This window comes from Octodon degus, unplaced genomic scaffold (assembly GCF_000260255.1).
Source record: "Octodon degus isolate 3935 unplaced genomic scaffold, OctDeg1.0 scaffold00122, whole genome shotgun sequence".
NCBI lineage: Eukaryota > Metazoa > Chordata > Mammalia > Rodentia > Octodontidae > Octodon > Octodon degus.
The window spans coordinates 1,220,953-1,240,802 of NW_004524698.1; positions in this window are offsets into that span (position 1 = coordinate 1,220,953).

Consider the following 19,850-nt stretch of genomic DNA (forward strand, 5'->3'; position numbering starts at 1 on the left):
CTGAGCCATCTCCCCAGCCCCTTCAACACTGACTTTCTAAATTTCACTGAAGGTTTTAGTCAAGAATGATTGTACATTCAGTGAAAGCATTGATGAAACTTTGGAAGTTTCTTTCTTTAAAACATAAATTATGCAATATCTAAATCCCAGTTAGGCATGGAAGATCAGTATTAACATTGGATTTTTGTGTTTAATTGCAGATAGAACATTTAATATTTGTCAACATGCTTTTGCAAAAGTAAATCTTAAAGTACTAAGCTTTGTTCATATGTTCTACTTTTTGAATCACAAGAAATGACTTGTGGAGCTGGCCAAATAGCTCAGTGGATTAAACCTCTTGCAAGCGGGCGCAGGGACCAGAGGTTCGATCCCCAGGCCTGCCATGGCGGTCCCGCCCTCAGGCCATGCTGATATGGCAATTGAGACTGGGCATGGTGGCGTGTACCTGAAATCCAAGCTCTTGAGAGGCTGTAAACAGGAAGATCACTACAAATCCAATCTAGCAGTGCAACCCTGAACACTCTGTAGACCCTAAAATACAAAAAAAAAAAAAAGAAGAAAGAAAGAAAGAAAGAAAGAAAGAAAGAAAGAAAGAAAGAAAGAAAAGAAAGAAAGGAAAAACAGAAATGACTTGTATATTGCAATTTTTTTAACTATCCCCCAAAAAGTTAACTACTGTACTTGATCTAAGTTTTAAGATATGGGGGAAAATTACATTTTTTCTTGGGTTTTGCACTTTTTTCCCTTTCCCCAATGTTCTAGAAAGCTTTTGAGTTAAATGCAAATATTTACTTTGTTTCATTTAAAAAAAAATTTGTATCAGGGTTCACTGGAAGAACTACACACATACACAGCATGTGAAGGACTCACAGGGCAGGCTCCCCACAGCCACTTCAGTCAGGGCAGAAGGCTGTGAAAGTGCTGTCTGTACTGGAGAGCTTGGTGTTCAAGGGCCGGAGCTCACTGCAGAGTCCTGTGTAAGTCTGTATTGGAAAACCGAAGAAGCATCTGCACTGGAAACCAGAGACAGATGTCCAGGACAGTGGCAGCTGCAAACAAGCCTTATGATTGGTGCCACCCACATCTAGGTGGGTCTTCTTTCATGAGGAAGGCAGTTGCCAGATAAGCCAGGAACTGTGCTAAGTTAACCTGCTAGGCATTTGCTGCTCAAGTTGACACTAAATTAACTGTCAAAATTTGTGATATAATTCACATTCATCCAGGAGCTTTTCATATATTGCCACAATCTAATTATCTGTCTCTAAGTATTTGTCTATTCTAGGTGCTTCATGTAAATAAAGTCATGAAATATATGGCCTCTTTGTCTCTGGCTTCTTTCATTTAACATATTGTTTTCAAGGATTAATCATGATTCATGTATGAATCAGTAGTGCATTCTTTTTATGGGTGAATGATATTTCATCATGTGGTCATGCTACATTTTGTTTATAAATCCAATGATATTGGACATTTTGGTTGTTTCTACTGTTCGGCCAGTGAATAATGTTTGGGTATGTTTCCATTTCTCTTAAGTATACAACTAGGAGTGGAATTCCTTGTTCTTTTGTTAACTGTATATTTGACTTTTTGAGGAACTACCAGTAAGTTGTCTTTCTTTCTCTCCCAAATTTTTTCGAGACAGGATCTCATATATAGTCCAAGCTGGCCTCAAACTCGCAGCCATACCTCCCGAGTGCTAGGGTTATAGGCATGAGCCCAGCCAAAAGCTGATTTTTAAAAGCAGCTGCACCCTTTCCTATCACCACCAGCAATGTATGAGGTTCAGATTTTTCTGCATTCTCACAAACATATGACATCTGACTTCTTCAAATTCTCATCAACATGTGTAATCACTTATCTTTTTGAATGTAACCATATTAGTTCATGTGAAGTGGATATCAGTGTAGTTTTGTTTTGAATTTCCATTTGACTAACAATGTCTTCTCATGTGCCTATTGGTCATTTGTATGTCCTTTGGGGAAACACCTATACAAAGTCTTTGGCCATTTACAAATTTTATTTGCTCAGGTGTGGTGGCACAGACCTGTACTCCCAGCACTCCGGAGGCTGTGGCAGAAAGATCACCATGAGTTCAAAGCCAGCTTGGGCTACATAGTGAGGCTGTCTAAACACACACATACACACACACACACACACACACACACACACACACACACACACACTCACAGTTGAATTTTCAGTGTTGAGCTGTAAGAATTTTAAGTGTATTCTGGATACACATGCCTGTCAGATTATATGATTCCTAAATATTCTTCCCTATTTGGTAGGTTGGCTTTTTTTGTCATGCAAAGCACAAAATTTTAACTTTTAAATGAGTTCAGTTTATGTTTTTATTTGTTGCTTGTGGTCTTGGCAACATAGCTAAGAAGCCATTTTAGATTAGTCTAATTAAAAATCATAAAGTTACCCCTATGCTTTCTTTTAAAAGTTTTACAGTTTTAATTTTCAAATTTATGCCTAGAGTACTTTTTGAGTTAATTTTTGTATGCTATGGAGTAGGAATATTGATTTTGATGGGAAGGAAGTAGCAGTGAGACAGTTTGGGGGCAGGGTGGTGGGATGGTTGCAATTGTTAGTGCACTGCATATTGTCTAGCTTCAATCTTTTGTTTGACAAAATCCAATTGTCAGGGCCAGGGAGATGGCTAAGTAGAATAAGTGCTTCCCTGGCAAGTCAAGGGTCTGAGTTCAATCCCCAGTTCTGAAAAAAAAAAAAAAAATCCAGTTGTTATAACACTATTTATTGAAAAGAGTGTTAGAGTATTTCCCTCATTGAATTGGTGTGTGTGTGTGTATGTGTGTGTGTGTGTGTGTGTGTGTGTGTGTGTGTGTGCAGGGTCTTACTACACAGCTCAGACCTGTGGTGATCCTCCTGATTTCTGCCTCCCTAGTGCTGGGATTATAGGCATGTGCCATCATGCTCCGACTCCATCACTGGCTCAGCACGCCAGGGGGCAGGGCTGGCACAGCATGCAGTGGCAGGGATCGAACTCTGGCCCCTGAGCTTACCTAAACAAATGCTTAGTCTGCTGAGCTATACCACCAACTCTTGAATTGTATTTTTTTACCTTTGTAAAAGAATATATGCAGTGTATTATTTGTTGAAACTGTACTTTCGATTTGATTTAAAACTGTCTCATTGCTATATGTTTATCAATAAAACTTTGAAAAGAAAAAAAAAAGCTACAACTCTTGTTGCATAGGTCCTGCTTTACCTTGGTCTTAACCATCCAACACAAAAGTATAAAAATGAAATATAAGAAGTAAAGCTATGGTGTTATGTTGAGCTGTAGGGGACTCAGGTTAACAATTTCTGACATTGCCAGTCAAGCAGAAGACCCAATACTATTATGGGCTACTAGACTCTTTTAGAATATTTTGCTGAGTTTACACAACTATAATATTCAAATAATGGAACTTAACAACAAAAAGGGGATGCAGATGAATGTCCATTTTATATCTGTGTATTCAAAGTGGCTAGGATAGATATATAGTTACATTTTCTTAATGAATAGAGGGATTTGTTTTAATAGTGTTTGTAAATAGGATATCAAGTCGGCATCTTGTACAGCAATTAACCACTAGGAAGAATGTATACAATGTGTGAATTATTGAAACTGTCTTACTAGTTTGGTTTGAAACTGTCTCATTGCTATTTGTTTCTCAATAAATTTATGGAAAAAAAAGAAATTAAGCTAGTTTTATATTAAACATTCTTACCTAATACCTTAAATATTCAAACTTATACAGATCTTTTGCTTTACTTGGGTATTCCCTTATAGCAAATAGTTTTGATAATTCTTTCTTAGCATAGATTTCATGCATATATGTGTAAAATATACTTAACTATAAAATTATAGGCAAAACATCTACCATTCAAATTAATAAAGTCATTTGGAATTAAAAAAAAATCAACTGACAATTATAAGGGTTTGTTTATGGATTTTCAGTTTTATTCCATTGATCTATATTCCTTTCCCTGTTCCAATAATACACAGTACTGATTACTATAGTTTTGTACTAATTAAAAAAAAATTATGCTTTTTAATGGGCTGGCCAGAAAGCTCAGCAGACTAAAGTGCCTGCTTAAGCAGGCTCAGCAACTGGGATTTGATCCCTGGCATTTTGTGCTCCTGTCCCGCCCCAAAGCACGCTGAGATCGCGACTGAGACTGGGCGTGGTTGGGCGTGCCTGTAATTCTAGTGCTTGAGAGGGTGAAAACAAGAGGATCACTATGAGTCCGATCCGTGTAGTGTAACCCTGTAGACTCTGTACTAAATACATAAAATAAAGTAAAAATTATCCTTTTTTTATTTTAAAGCGGTAGGAAACAAATAACAAGAACAAAGAAAATGACAAAGCATAAAACAGTAAAACTGGTACAGAATTTCAAAACAAGAATAGAAAATTAACAATAGTTATTATGTATTGTTATCATCAAATTTGTTGCTCAAATTACCAGATATAAGCATGCAAGATTGAGCAAACAGTTAAACATTTAACTCTTCCTTTCAAAAATTATTGTATATGAGCTTTTCAATTTTATCCTTCTTTTGAAAGATATTTTGGCTGGTCTGGGTTCTTTATTTTTCCATTAAGTTTTAGTAGCTGCTTGTTGATTTCTACTAAAAGGCAGATGAAATTTTGGGAGAGCTTACATTGAACTTACAGGTTGCTTTGGGAAATATTGGCATCTTAACAACATTAGTCCTCCTCACCAATTATAAACATGAAGTAGCTTTCAATTTATTTAGATATTCTTTTAACTTATTTTAATTATGCTTTGTATTTTTTACAGTACAGATCTTACTTATCTTCTGTTAAATTTATTTCTAAGCATGTTATTCTTTTTGATGCTACTGTAAATGGATTTTTAAATTTTTTTCAGATTTTTTTATTGCTAGTGTGTAGAAATACCACTAATATTTGTGTATTGATCTTGTATCCTGAAGCTTTGCTATACTTGTTTATTAGAAATAATGTATGCATTCTATATAAAAGGTCATGTTGCTTACAAATACAGATAATTTTACTTCTTCCTAAATACAAGCTGATTACCTCATTTTGCTTTTTTATTTTATGAAAAAAGTAAAAGAAGGGGCCAAGGAGATGGCTGAGTGGAATAAGTGCTTCCCTGGCAAGTGCAAGGGTCTGAGTTCAATCCTCAGTTCTGCCAAAAAAAAAAAAAAAAAAAAAAAGTAAAAGAAAAATTTATAACAAGATGATAGGAGAAAAGCAACAGTTAATACATTTTATTATTTTCTTTAAAATAGTAACTCAGAGTACAGGAGCTGGCTATAAAAAGTTCTTCAATCAATGTTAGTGTAAACCTTCCTATTCTATGAACTAAGAACACCAATGGTAAACTAACTTGCATTTTTTCTCTTTCTTTTCCTTCCGTTCTCCTTACCCCATCCTAGCTCTTTTTCCCTTTTTAACAGATTCTTCCCATTTCACAACATCTATTATACATTTCAGACCTTATTTACTATTTCAGTTTCCCATACCAAGGAGCTAATACAATATTTACACATGTGAATGGGATTTATTTCGCTTCCAATATGGTCTCAAGTTGCATCCATTTGCCTATAAAAGTCTCAAGTTTATCACTCTTTATGGCTGAGTTGTAATCTGTTGTACCAAAATATATCTTTTTAAAATTTATTCCTCAGTTTATGGCCATTTGGGTTGTTTCCAGGAGTTTGCTATTACAAGTTGTGCTGCTACAAACACTGGTGCACATATATTACTGTGGTGTGATGTTTTAAATTCTTCTGGGAAGACACCAAGAAGGGGAATAACTGGGTCAAATGGCATCTTTAATCCCAGATTTTGAGAAATCTCTATTTTGGTCTTCACAGGGGTTGCACCAGTATGGACTCCTACTAACAGTGGAAAAAGTTTCTTTTTCTCCACAGCCCCTCCAGAATTTGTTATTGGTTGATTTCTTGATGCTAGCCATTCTTTCAAAGATGAGATGAGACCTGCTGGCTCTTCAGCCTTTCAAGGAGGAGAAGTGCTAGGTGCTTCCCACAACTGAGCTTTTAAGAACTCACAAAAAAGGAGCCTGTACAAAATAGACATACAGTTCTTTATTAAACAACTGTAAACACTTCACTGTAAAAATCCATAAAACTTTATAAACAAACATTTTGTAAATAGAATCTATACTACAGTAAAAGAATTAACAGTTATTTACATGCAATACCGACAAATTTGGCACTTTTTGAAAACAAATGTACAAAACGCTTGCTTAAAAAGAAATTTAAAATTATAAAAACCGAGAGAGCATTACTGTCATGCACTTTGCAAATACCTCACAAACACTTATGGCACAGCTAGCAGAGAGCACCAGGCTCCCTGGCACTATTCATGTAACTTTTAATGTGCTTCCGTAAGTTTGTTGTAAAGCCACCTGAACTTTGTCAAGAATAAAATCAAATGCCATATTCAAAAAAAAAAAAAAAAAAAACAAAAAAAAACAAAGATGAGATGAAATCTTAGTATTGTTTCAATTTGCATCTCTCAAATGATCAGTGATTTTGAACATTGTTTCAGATATTTATTTTCCATTTATATTTCATGTGAGAAATGTTTATTCATTTTGGATGCACACTTTCTGATTTGGGGCATCTGATTTTTTTCCTAGTTCTTTATATGTTCTAGATATAAATCCATTGTTTAAGGGACTAAAGTTTTTCCCAATCTGTGGGTTGTCTTTTCATTTTGTCGGTGATTTCTTTTGATGTTCAAAAACTTTTTTAAAAGATGAGATTCCAGTTGTTGATTCTTTGGAATATTTCTGTACAGTTTCGGTTTTGTTCATGAACTCTCTGCCTACCCCTATGTCTTCAAGATTTCTACCTACTTTCTCATCTAGTAGATTGAATGTTTCTGTTTTAGTATTTATCTTTGATTCATTTTGATTTTAGTTTACTTCATGTTAATGGACATGGGTTTAGTTTTTGTCTTTGGCATGTAGAGGGCCAGTTTTTCCACAATATTTATTAAAGAGGTTGTCTTTCTTCTAGTGAACATGTTTGGTTACTTTGTCAAAGATAAGGTGGTTGAATCTGTTTGTTGTTGTGTCTGTATCTTCTAATCTGTTCCACTGATCCTCCAGTCTGGATTTTGTTTTGTTTTGTTTGCTAGTGGTGTACTGATTTTATCACAGTAGCTTTGTAGTATAATTTCAAGTCAGAGATTGTAATGCCTCCTTCCTTGCTTTTGTTGCCCAGGATTGCTTTTGCTGTTCTAGGTCTTTTCTCACTTCAAATGAATTTTAGGATTATTTTTTCTAGATCTGTGAGGGACATTAATGGTATTTTAATCAAGATTTCATTAAATCTATATAACAGTTTTTGGAGTATGGCTATTTTCACTGTGTTGATTCTCTGCTTCAATCACCTTCTAAACAATACTGTACTTTTCACTGTATAGATCTTTTCCTTCCTTTGTTAGATTGATTCCTAAGTATTTCTTTCTTTTATTTCTTTAGTTGTTCTTTGTCAGGGAAGAATCTTATTTCTCTAATAGTTTTGAAACACAGTTTTGTAAGGTACATCAATCTGGGTTGCAAATTGTTCTCTTTCAGGACTTAAAATACTTTACTCCAAACTCTTCTTGACTTGGGGGTTTGTTAGGCTAGGCAGTGCTTATGCCACTGAGCTCTCTCCCCAGCTGACTTGAGGGTTTGTGTTGAGAAGTCTGCTGTGACTTTGATGGGCTTTTCTTTATAGGTGATCTGTTTCTTTTTTCTCAGAGCTTTTTAATATTCTGTTCTTATGCTCAATTTCTCGAATGTTGACTATTATATGTCTGGGTGTAAATGCATTTTGGTCATGGGTAATTGGAGTTCTATATGCCTCACTTGTCTGTATGTCATATTCTGTTCTCATGTTTGAGAAATTTTGTGCTATTACTTTTCAAATAGTTGTTTTATGTCATTTATGACTCTTGCCTTTTCATTGACTTCTATCAGTCTTACCTTGTTTTCCTTTGCATTATCTCACACCTGTTGAATTTTTATTTCTTGATCCCTTGTTACATTTAAGAGATCTTTTCTTTGTAATTCTCAGCCTCAATCCTGTCTTCAAGGTCTGAAAAATCTATCTTCAGTTTCTTTTTCTTTCTTTCTTTCTTTTTTTGGCAGAACCAGGGATTGAACTCAGGCCCTTGTGCTTGCCAGGGAAGAGCTTATTCTACTGAGCTATCTCCCCTGCCCCTATCTTCAGTTTCATTGAAACATTTTTGTCAGCTTTCAATGGAATTTCTAGTTTTCTGAATATCCGTTTGGACCCATTTCATGTATTCTATTTCTTTCCTATACTGATCATTCATACTTTCTATCTTTTTCTTATTATTAACTTTTTTTTCTATCTCTACTTTAGGTTTGCTGAGCAATTCCACTATGAATGATGACATTCTTGTACCTGAAAGATTATTTCTGATCTGATTTCCTCTATAGCTTCATGGATTTGTTTCCTTACATTAGTTGCTATCATTTTAGAAATTTCAGATATGTGTGTTTCATTTTCCTCTATCTCAATGCTTTCTTGACTTCTGTGTGGGCAGGAGGTTTCAGATTGCATCTTGCTCCTGAATCTTGTCATTTTCTATTTCAAAATTTTTTTTTGTTTTCTGGGTTGATCTTTTTAAGTTTTTGTAGTACCAAGTATTAGTTATTATTGTGTCCTATCTAAGAGAAGTCTATTTCTCAAGGATATATTTTGTGTGGATGAGGTTCTTGGTTTGTGTCTATGCCAAAATCCTACCTTTACAGTTCATTAAGAGTAAGATTTTGGTTCCTGTTTGGCTCAGTCTCCTCAGTTCTATCTCTACTTTAGGTTTGTGTACTAGCATCGAGCACAGTTTGGAAACTGACAATCTATGGTAGCTAGTAATTTTGTACCTTAAACCATAGGAGCAAAATATACAATCATATAATAGAACCAACCATAAATTGGGAATCTATATTCAAAGTGTTTCCCTTTGATAGAGTGTTTTTCTCTGTGGTGTGGAGATTTAAGAATGATAATGAATAAAACAAAGATAACTGAAAAGAAAGTAGAAGCAAGGCTGGAAGACAAAGGATGATCACCCAAACTGTGGGAAACTGCAGAAAAGGCAGAAGAGGAAGAATGAGGGAAGAAGCGAGTGATTATCTGAAGTTGGTGTCTGGATTTGGAGGATGGGATTAGTTTTTGTGGCTGGAATTCTCTCCAACCATTTAGAAAAGAAAAAAAAAAAAAAGAAAAAGAGAAAGAAAAAAGAAAAAGAGAAAAGAGAACAGGCATAACCCCACCCTCCAACTTCTATTCCACATGTCACTGTCCTCAATCACAGTGCTAGGGCCAATGAGATGGCTCAGCAGACTAAGCACCTACTTACACAAGCACGGGGACCAGGGTTCCATCCAGGTACCACATGCCTTGCTGGCCATGCCCCTGGATGTGCTGAACTGGTGACCAAGTCCATGCATGGTGGTGCATGCCTGTAGTCCCAGCGCTGGGTGGCTGAAAACAGGAGGATCACTACAAATCCAAGCTGTGTAGTGAGACTCTGTACCAAATATATAAAATTAAAAAAGAAAAGAAAGGGCAGCACAGCGGTGGTTCACCTGACTTTCCACATATTGGCTGGCATTATTAGTGTTGCTTCAGATGTTTCCATGCCAGTAGTCCCACCTGCACATTCTGTATGCTCTGGTTGGGATCCTACTGTGTCCTCGTGGTTCAGGATGAATTGGGGTTCCCTCCAATCTTTGGGCTTTCCCTTGCTGTTCACTTCAGTTGTGGTAGCAGCAAAGGGAGGAACTGCTCTCTGGGCCTTCTTACAAGGTTCACTTGGGCCACAGCAGCAAGAAGGTAATGGGAAGGGACCTCATAGCTTTTTCTTTCTTCATTTCTTAGGTTACAACTTCACTAAAACATTGAAAAGGAGATGGAATGGTGAGAGGGTACCATTGTCATTTTGCTCTAGACCTTAGACGACAAACTTTTACCACTGAATATAATGCCTTTAATATAAAGCATTATAAAGTAATACAAACTTTTACTTTAGCTGTAGGTTTTTCTTCTCTTTTTAATCAAATGAGTACCTTGATTTGTTTTCTAAATTTGATTTTTCCATTACATGGATCTGGTTCATGCTTAGGAGTCTTTTTAAAAAAGAATTTAAATCAGGACCCCAGTGGCTCTTCATTTTCCCTATAAATTCTGTTGTCATCTCTTTTGGAATGGAGAACTATATTTGACAGCAGCTCTTCCTTTCTAAGCCAGTGGGACTTGGACTCTCAGAATTAAAAACATAGGATAGGCAGCATTGTGGTCTTTTGTGGGACTAAGGTCAGTATCTTGGGGTATAAATGAATTTTTTTTTAATTTAAGTGTGTGGGAGGGATAATTTGTGTGCTATAAATCTCTGGGTAATGATTTCAGGATGAGTGGGCTGTGGACTGAGTCATAGTTTGGGATCCTGGGGATGTAGAAAAAGTGTTTTTAGAGTTTTCCATGTGAATTTCAAGGAACAAAGTTCTAAACTGTATTGAGAAATAGATATTAGGGCCATATACAGTCAGACATGCTGTATATATGTCCCTATAATATCAAGTACTCCTGAAGCTAAGGCTGGGAAGCTCCACGTTCAAGGCTAGCCTGGGAAAATTAGTGAGACCCTACCTCAAATTAAAAAAAAATATTGTTGTTTTAAGTGACAGTGGTATAGCTTAGTATGAGAAAGGCTCTAGGTTCAATCCCAACATTGTGGAAAAAATAAGTCATATTTCAAAAAATTTTGCATACTACAAAATCCATTTGGAGACTAATTATGCATACAAATATACAAGTGACTTAGGTGTCAATCCAAGTTGCTCAAACAAAGTGAAAGAGATATGCAGCCTGGTGTTGGGAAAGTGGCTCTCTGGCACAAAGTAGCTATTCCTGCTCTTGTCATCACATTTACCTCCCATCCAGTAGGAAGGAGAAAATGCAAGTCAAGGCAAAGGCTTATTTTAATGACATGAGTAAAAGAGACATATTACTTCTGCTCATGTACCTGTGTTCAAGTCTTTGTCAAATGTTTGTTCCCAGCTACAAGGGAAGGTAGGAAAAAGTCTCAGCTGAATAGATAAGTTGCTCAGCTAAGATTTCTATTAGAGAAAGATGAAAGGAATGGATATTGGAGGATCTTTGTATCCTGAAGGCTTTGAGGAATACTGAAGCTAAGTGATCTAGCTTTTTGTTTTGGTGGAAAAGTTATCAATAATCCATGGCATATTAGCATTTCTTAGAATAGCTTTGGGAGATGCCATGCAAGGTACTTCAACCCATTAGGGTCTCTTGCTCCCTATCTCCTCCAAGACCTGAGCATTGCAAGGATGGCTCTTGTTAACTGTTGTATTGTTACATGGAGACTATCAGCCAGGAAGTTTTTCTGGAATAGAAACAAGACTGGATATTGTGCAAGCAAAACTCATGTGTTTTGCATGGGAATTCTCATTAGCTATTTGGGAGAGCAAAACAGAACAGTGTAGAGGACCACCTGAGCAGCTCTCTTTGAATGAAGAGCAATTGTCTCCATTTTGACTGAGCCTGACTCTATTTCTTTGTATTGTTATGTACAAAGCTGGCTAGGACTTCTGTTTATCCTTCAATTGGCCTTAAGAAATGTATGTTGGTCTAGCTGAGGTGCTGGTGATAGTCTTTGAAGGTAGCATGCATGTTTCTCTGGTAACCTGCACCTGCTGCTCCTTAATGTGAGCCAGGTCAAGACAGGACAAAGAGTCAATGCTCTGCACTGCCAGCTGAGATCAAGCCTCAAGACAGAGGCTATGACTTCCTAGGGCTTGAAAGACTATATCAAAGCTGAAGCACTAGATCCCCCTAAACATTAGATACTATCTCAATAGCATAAAGCTGATTACTTTCTCTGAATATCCTCTCTGCATATGGCAGAGATAAATGTAGGCCACCTACCTAGCTCAGCTCACAGTACTCACCTACTTCCCACAATTCTCGGTCATTCCTCCTCAAGACACTCCTCCACTGAATAAAGATGGGTGAGGCCCTGGGTCAGCCTCTTTGTTCTGGAAAACCATCTTCATGGTGGGACTTAGGGTCCCTTAGCTTCCCAATATTTTAAATATGTTTTAGTGTTTTTACTTTTGCCATGGGTTGCATTGGGAGTGGTAGATTGGAATTAACTTGGTGGGATTCCAATAACATATCTTTAAGATTATAAATATTAACTTCTTGGACTCAGATAAGAACCAGGAAGGGACTCCCACAGGACAGAGCAACAACAGCCACCTCTTCAGTGAGGGGATCATGACCCATGCAGCTGTATCACATCTGTCCCCATATGCGAGAAGACACACCTGAACCGAGGCTCAGCAGGTGGTGGGCCTGGCCCATCAGCAATCAGTCCAGCTTGGGGATAATGAGGCAACCTCCCCACAGACCTACCTTTCTGGCTATGGAATGAGGAAAAGGGAGAAAGTATGGGTTTTCAAGCTAGATCAAGTTCAAATCTCAACTCTGCCAGTAGATGAGTGAATAGTTTGAAAGCACTTTATGTTTTAGCAGATCAGCTTCTTCATTTGGAAAGTAGTTATAAGAGTTCTGTCACTCACTGCTAATGCAAAAATCAAATTTAGAATCTGGTATATTTTATTTATTTATTTATTTATTTTGTGGTACTGGGGATTGAACTCAGGAACTTGTGCTTGCCAAGCAAGCAAAATTTAGAATCTGAAAAGCATCTGACACAGCCTTCTCCTCTTGTTATCACAAGGACTCTAGGCTCCTGTACTCAAAGCAAAATTAAGCTTCACTACTATAGTTGCAGAAGGCAGTTCCAACTCTGTAAGTCTTTGTCTGGTAGAAGAAAGCAACAGAACTGGTCTGATGGGACCAGAGAGAGTGAGACAAAGAATAGTGGACAGAGGGTCACAAGACAGAATTCAAAGTCAAGCTCCACCACTTCTGCATCCCTTCTACTTTCTGAGCTCTAGACCTTGCATCTATGAGGAAGACACAGTTGGTACGCTCTGGCCATTGGTGCAAACTTGGAACTCTTGTCTGAAAATCAGGGAATTCTTTTTTTTTTTTTTTCTCAGTATGCATTTCTTCCACACCCATATCCAAAATGTTTTCTTGTGTCAATTTATTTGGCTCAGAAGATTTGTGGTGAGAGACACCACACAGGAAATGGCTGTCATAGCTGCTGTCTGAGAGTTTTGTTTTTGTAAGGGTTTCTCCTGAGCAGCTCACCTTCTCTGTATGGCTCAGTATTAAGTGCAGGGTAAGTAGAAGGGGAAGAGGAAAGGGAAGCACATTTTTAGAAGAGAACATTTTCTGTCAGTTCAAAATTTACTGGAGGTTAAAAATTATGACTCTTCACAATAGTAGCATCAGGTGACTCCTTCCCATCATTGGGCATTTGCACAAGCAGGTCCCTCTGCACAGAAATGCCCTTTCTTTTTCTTTAAGATCAGCTCAAGCATCACTGCTTGAGACAGACCTCCCAACTTCTAGGCTAAGTTTGTTCACTGGTGCTATGGTCTCATAGAACTTTCTTTAGATGAGTTTGTCTTCATTTCCAGTGATATGTGCATTAGTGTGATTTTTGGTTAGTGCTTGTTGAGCTTCCTGCAACTGGATGACAAGCTCACAGGTCAGGGACCTTTTCTGGTTTGGCTTGTCACCATGTTCCAGTGATTGCCATGATGTCAGGCACAAGTAAACACTTACTTCATATCCACTGAATGAAGTGAGTGAGACTTCTCAAGGGGGCACAGCATAGCAGGTAGGTGGGGCAGGGCACAGGCTTTGGGTGCTTGTTGGCATGTGCCCCTACCGCTTCCCCTCCCTCAAGGCCTTATTCCTATCCTATCATAGAATATAGGAAATAGATGTGGGCCTATGAGGGTGCTGGAGACAACACAGCCTTTCCTAATTTTTCTGAGGAAAAAGAGGCTACTGATGACTGAGAGATGTTAGAGGCCAAAAGAAATAAATCTCTAATAGGGCACTCTAAGGGACACAGAAAGAGGCTCGCCTTGATCCTGATGCAATTCCAATGCCTTTTTCTTTCTTTCTTCCTTTTTTGTGTATATTTTTAAGGAAGGGTCTACAGGTGGTCAGGGACCCACTACTAGACCAGACGTATAGTGATCTGCCTCCTTACAGCCTCGCAAGAGCTGGGATTACAGATGCGTGCCACCATGCCCAATCTCAAAAGCCATCTCAGCATGCCCCAGGGCTAGGGTCAGCACAGCCGCAATGTCTTTTTCTAGAAAACTCTGAAGTCATAAAATCTTCTGAGTCCCTTTGTAGACAGAACATTGTGTTGGAGTATGGTATATGTACATTTGTGTTTGTGTGTCTGTCTGTACATTCACATGTGTGCTCATGTGTGTATAATATCAAGTGGATGGAACAGGAACAGGGCATTCCTGCTTTATAAGACCTGTGGGTGAAGCTAGAACCCCAAAGATCTGGCCAGCCCAGGCTTCTAGTCTGGTGACAATGTACTGTCTGCCTCCAGGGGCTGGACCTGCCTGCCTTTCTGCTGGCTTGCCTTTGCTTGTCAGCATTATGGAACAGGATTATGTTGTAAGTGAGATTTTGCAGTTCCATGGGAAAGGCCCATTCCCATATGCTTCTAGGAGGTGCATGACCTGCTGTCCTAGGCCTGGAGCCAGGGCCTGTTCTGGAACCAGAAGAGTCAGGGCTTGGCTGAACCAAAAGAAGCCCCCACCCAGCCAGGAACAGGTCTGGGAGAGGAGAGATCAGAATGTGACCTTTGTTTGTCAAGGGTGTCATGAGGGTAAGATGCCTAGAGCTGTAGGAGGTAGGTCCTGGGAGCCATGAGTGGGGAGGGAGTCATTACAGAGGGGCTCTGAGTGAAGGGCTTACCCCTACTTGGGGACACAAGAGTGTAAAATGAGTCCCTGGGATAACTTAGACATCTAAAGAGGAACTGGAACAATAGGATAAGTTATTCATTAGGGTTTTCAGGTGGTAGGCAGATTCGAAGTGTATGGTGAGGGAGAAGTCAACCTAAAATTTAGAGAGCTGGACATGGTGATACAACCCTGCAATCCCAGAGTGCTGAGGCAAGGGAGCTTGAAGTTTGATCTCAACTTTGTCAATTTAGTGATTTAGCAAGAACCTGTCTCTAAATAAAGGAGTCTGGGAGTGTAACTCAGTGAGAAAGCCCTGGGTTCAATCCCTAGTAACACACACACACACACACACACACACACACACACACACACCCCATTCAGAGAGAGAGTCTCCAAAGAATGCCACATTTATTTGGGAATAGCAAAGCATTGTAATGGGAATAATCATGCTACAGTAAACTATTGGTGTGTTCAAGGAGGTGGAGGTGAGGGGAAGTTTTAAAGGCAAAATGAGAATTGCATTAGATATTTTGAAACAAGAATCCTTGGCCACAACAATTAGTAACACGAATGGTGTCAGTCTGAGTTACATGGATAGTCATGGGGCAGTTGTTCCAAAAAATTACTTCTTGTGTAAGATTGTGGTGGCCTCTGGGTATGCTTGTAGTCTGCAGTCTTTTGTGATAGTTACTATCAGATAATCATGAATAAGAAACCTTCCTTCATAACCTCCATGTTTTCTGTTTCTCTGTTTCTGTCTCTGTGTGTCTCTGGTAGGGTTGATATAAACAACTCTATTTTTGACTTTGATAACTTTCAGATTTCTTTAACAAAATGTAAAACAAAATAAAGTTCAGGGGCAGGGGAGATAGCTCAGTAGGATAAGTACCTGCCTGGCAAGTGCAGGGTCCTGAGTTCAATCCCTGGTACTACAAAATAAATAGATAAGTAAATAAAGTTCAAGATTATTCTGAAAGGTGTGTCGGTAGCACCTTTTCCAAACACAATAAATTGCTAGCATTTGAACCATGTCCCAGCTCTACCTGACTGGTGACATTTCCCTAGAGCTGACAGTTAAAAAAAAAAAAAAAACAAACTCATGTAGTCAAGCTGTCTCATTTTAGCAACAAAAAACTGAGGCCAGGGCCAGAGAATTAGGTGACCAAACACTACATCCTTCCTACAAAAAGTAAAAGAGGTGCAGGAAGGTGAAATCAGGATGTGAATGTGCCACGGGGAAAAAGAGCTCCACAGACCTAAAATATAGTTAAGCGCCATTGTCCCGGGTGATCTAGGACCAATAGAGTGATTATATCCAGAGGGACATTCACATACCAGTTGCTTATGCTCAGATAAGAGAGGCTGCATAAAGCAGGAGGTAAGGGAGTGGAAAGGGAGCAGAGAATAAAAGCATTTGGGGAGACAGGTCACCTTGATCCAAGGAAGCCAGTCATGCTAAGATTAGAGCTGCCCTAGGGAGGTTATGAAACATAGCCCTATGAGTCTCAAGCACAAGAGAAAATGAAACCTGGCTCCTTTTAAATTTTTGTCGAAAAAGTAAAGTAATTACATTTCCTTGGCTGCTGCTCAGAAAAGTTTTTCCAGCCAAACAGACAGTGCACAAGTGATCCTCAGAAACTGAAGCAGTAATCTTTGCTGTGTGTGAACTCTGCCTTTCCAGTCACCCTCATCTTGAGGTCCAGAATTCATCTCTCACTATATTAAATATTGCTTTTTTTGAGGCAAAAATGCTTTTCCTCCTGGAAAAGAATCAGATGCATTTGTTCACAGTCTGAAAGTTCAAATTTTCATTTCCTCTTGATAAAGACCAGGCTGGATAATCACTACTTTATTTCTTTGAAGATTATAAACACTTGGCCTATTGCTTTGGTTGGAGCTTACTTATTTTGGGAGTCTCCTTTTGGCTGCATAATCTACAAGAGACATAGGAACTTGGAGACAGAGGTGGGGAAATAAATACCTTGTGTCAAAGTGACACAGGGAGAAAAGCTGATGTCAGAGTGGATGACCTCAAAATGATATAGGGGAAAAATGATATTACATCTTAACCTGAAAGGTACCTGGGATGAGTTTGTGTTCTCTAAAACAAAAGAATGAATTTTAGGAACAAATGGAAGTTAACTAGCAGAATATATTTATTGGGGGGAAAGAAAGCTCCTGTCCCTCTCTCAGGCTTTTAACTATCCCTTATAGAACTTGGACAAACAGTGGTTACTCTAGCAGCTAGTAAATTCTCCTAGAGCAGATGCCACTCTTTGAAGCAGAGGACAGGTATCCCCAGCCATTCTTTGGTGAATCCCCATTGAAGCCAAAGGCTTATGCATTGTAGACCACAGAAACCACTTGATTCCTTTCCAGAGATTGAGCTCTGGTTGTGTGGGCCGATAGAAACTGAGAACATCTGAGGGGTGATGGCCATACCCAAGGGTTCCTCTGTGGAAACTGGATCTTGACCACTGAAAGATCTTCACTTTCGTATTGTACTTTTTTCTCTCTTTCTCCTAGTAAACTAGGAATTCTACTGAGTTTTTCAGTTGAACAACTTAATGAGTCCTTCAGAAATTAGGCTGAGGCAGCTTTTAATAGTTTACATGCTACAACAGCTATTGGGGAGATTTACATCTATGCCTTACACATTAACTAAGAGTAAGCAAGATTTTTGTCAGCCTTAAAGTAATTTTTTTTTTTGCCAATATGTAAAACGTGATTGCTAGGTGATAAATATAAGCTTAACCTGTGAGCTCCAAAGATTTAATATAGCCTAATCCTTGTAGGAAAGGCTGACCTGGTGGGTAGATGGAAGAACACAAGTGTCTTGGAGATTTCTTTGCTGTAGAGCTCAGGGCTAAGTTCTTCCAGTCAATTGTCCCTTTTGTCTGTCTCCAAAGTTGATCTGTTTTATAGCACAGTAGGAAATGTGCTCTGTTGCCAACTCAGCTTTTGATGGAATAGTTATGCTTCCTTGTGTAGACATTACTGTTGCTAGACTAATTGTAACATATTTACAAGTATTCAATTACCGTACAAATATTCAATAAGAGTAAGTGCACAGTTTGCATGGTTTGAGATTCTCGGGAGACAAAGGTCATGCCCCAGTTTGAGGGTGAATAGGCTGGTTGGATCGTGTCTCCCCTCTCTCCAACTGCATCCATCTGCTCTGGATTGGTTTACTCATGGGACACCTTGAGGGGGGATCAATGAGAGGTAAGGTGGAGATGTCCAGAACTCTCTCTTTTTGCATTCCAGATTATGGGAATTTCACAGTCCAAGTCTCTTGCTCCTTTAGGATGCATCTCTACGTTTGATTCATACATGCTGAAAAAGAGCTATTTAGTATTTTTCTGCACATGAGTGTGGCCTATGTGCCCCTTAGAGTGAAAACAGAATGTAGAGGAACTATCAGTTATGAGACTATTTTACAACTAGAATGATACTGTAAAAGTAAAATGGTCAGATTTTGTTTACATTAAGAAAGTCATTGTTGTCTAGTTTTGAAATGTAGACATGAGCTACAGGAAAACCAGGCAGATCAGGGGCCTAAGGTAGTCACTGTCTTGGAGCCTAAGGACAAGACAGCATCATGCACAGCCCCACCCACCATTACTGATGGTAAGGTTTCCCCTATTTGCCTTTGTAGTCTAGAGGGTGTGGACTTCCAAAACTGCTGTAATCCAGGCCTCTAAAATCCTTAGCTGATTTTAGACAAGCTCCTCAAGGATGGTATCCTCTATTAAAAAAGTAAATAGGCAATTTAGAACTTCCAGAGTTCATGTGCCTTTTTCTCTGTAACCTAAAACAGATAAAATCAGATATTAGAAGACCTTTCAGTGACCCTGATCAGTATATTGATGTCTTTAGAGGACTTACTCAGACTTATAAACTAGATTGAAAAGATGTAATGTTAATGTTAAAACAAACTTTGGCTTCTAATGAAAGGCAGCATTACAAGCTATTACATTTTGAGATAAATATTATATTATTAATTTTAAATAACCAAAAGATAGACAGCCAGTGGAACTACTTAAATTACCACTGGAGCCCAAGCAGTTCCTACCCAAGACCCCTGGTGGCTTAATAGCCAGCCAGGCAGGAGACTAAAATGACATTTCTTTCAACTGTGTATTCTTGAAGGTCTAAGAACTAGAACCAAGCCTTCCAGTTATTTAAATTTTAGCTATTTACCAAGAGAAAGATGAACACCCCTCTGATTTCTTAGAATATTTAATAGCGGCACTGGTAAAACTTACTTCCTGAGATGCTAATTAAATAGATGGGCAGCTGACTCTTACAGATAAATTCATTACTCAGTCAGTTCCAGATATTAGAAAAGAGCTACAAAAGATAGCTTTTGCTCTAGACAATGCACTTGATACTTCATGGGGCACTAAGGAAACAATTTCATATAATTGGAACTGGGAGAAAAGCAAGGAGAGAAAGCAAAGAGATAAAAAATGGCTGCCTTTGTTGTGGCCTCAAAACAGACCCAAAGTCTGATTCTCTGGGCTCTAAGAAGTGCTCAACAACAATGAGGTTCATCTGCCAATGAGGTTCATCTGCTAATGCTGTCAAAAGCCAGGCCAGCATAAGAGGAACTGCCTTAAGAGGCCCCACAAGCCATGCCCTGACTGCCAACGCAGCCATGGGAAGTGAGACTGCACTCTGAGGTGGAGGCCCCAAAGTTCAGACAAAGCTTTCTAAGTGGTCCATTAGGACTGAAGGGCACTGGGCCTGCCTCCTCCCCCTGTCTGAACAGTCTCTACCTGTCATCTCCACGGAGTAGCTCTGAGTAATCCTGATTAGAGAAAAAACCCAACCTGTTCCTGGACATTGGCACAGTTCTCCATGTCCTTTTCTAACCCTGACTTTTCTTCCAGTTATCGTACCCCAATAGAAACAGACTT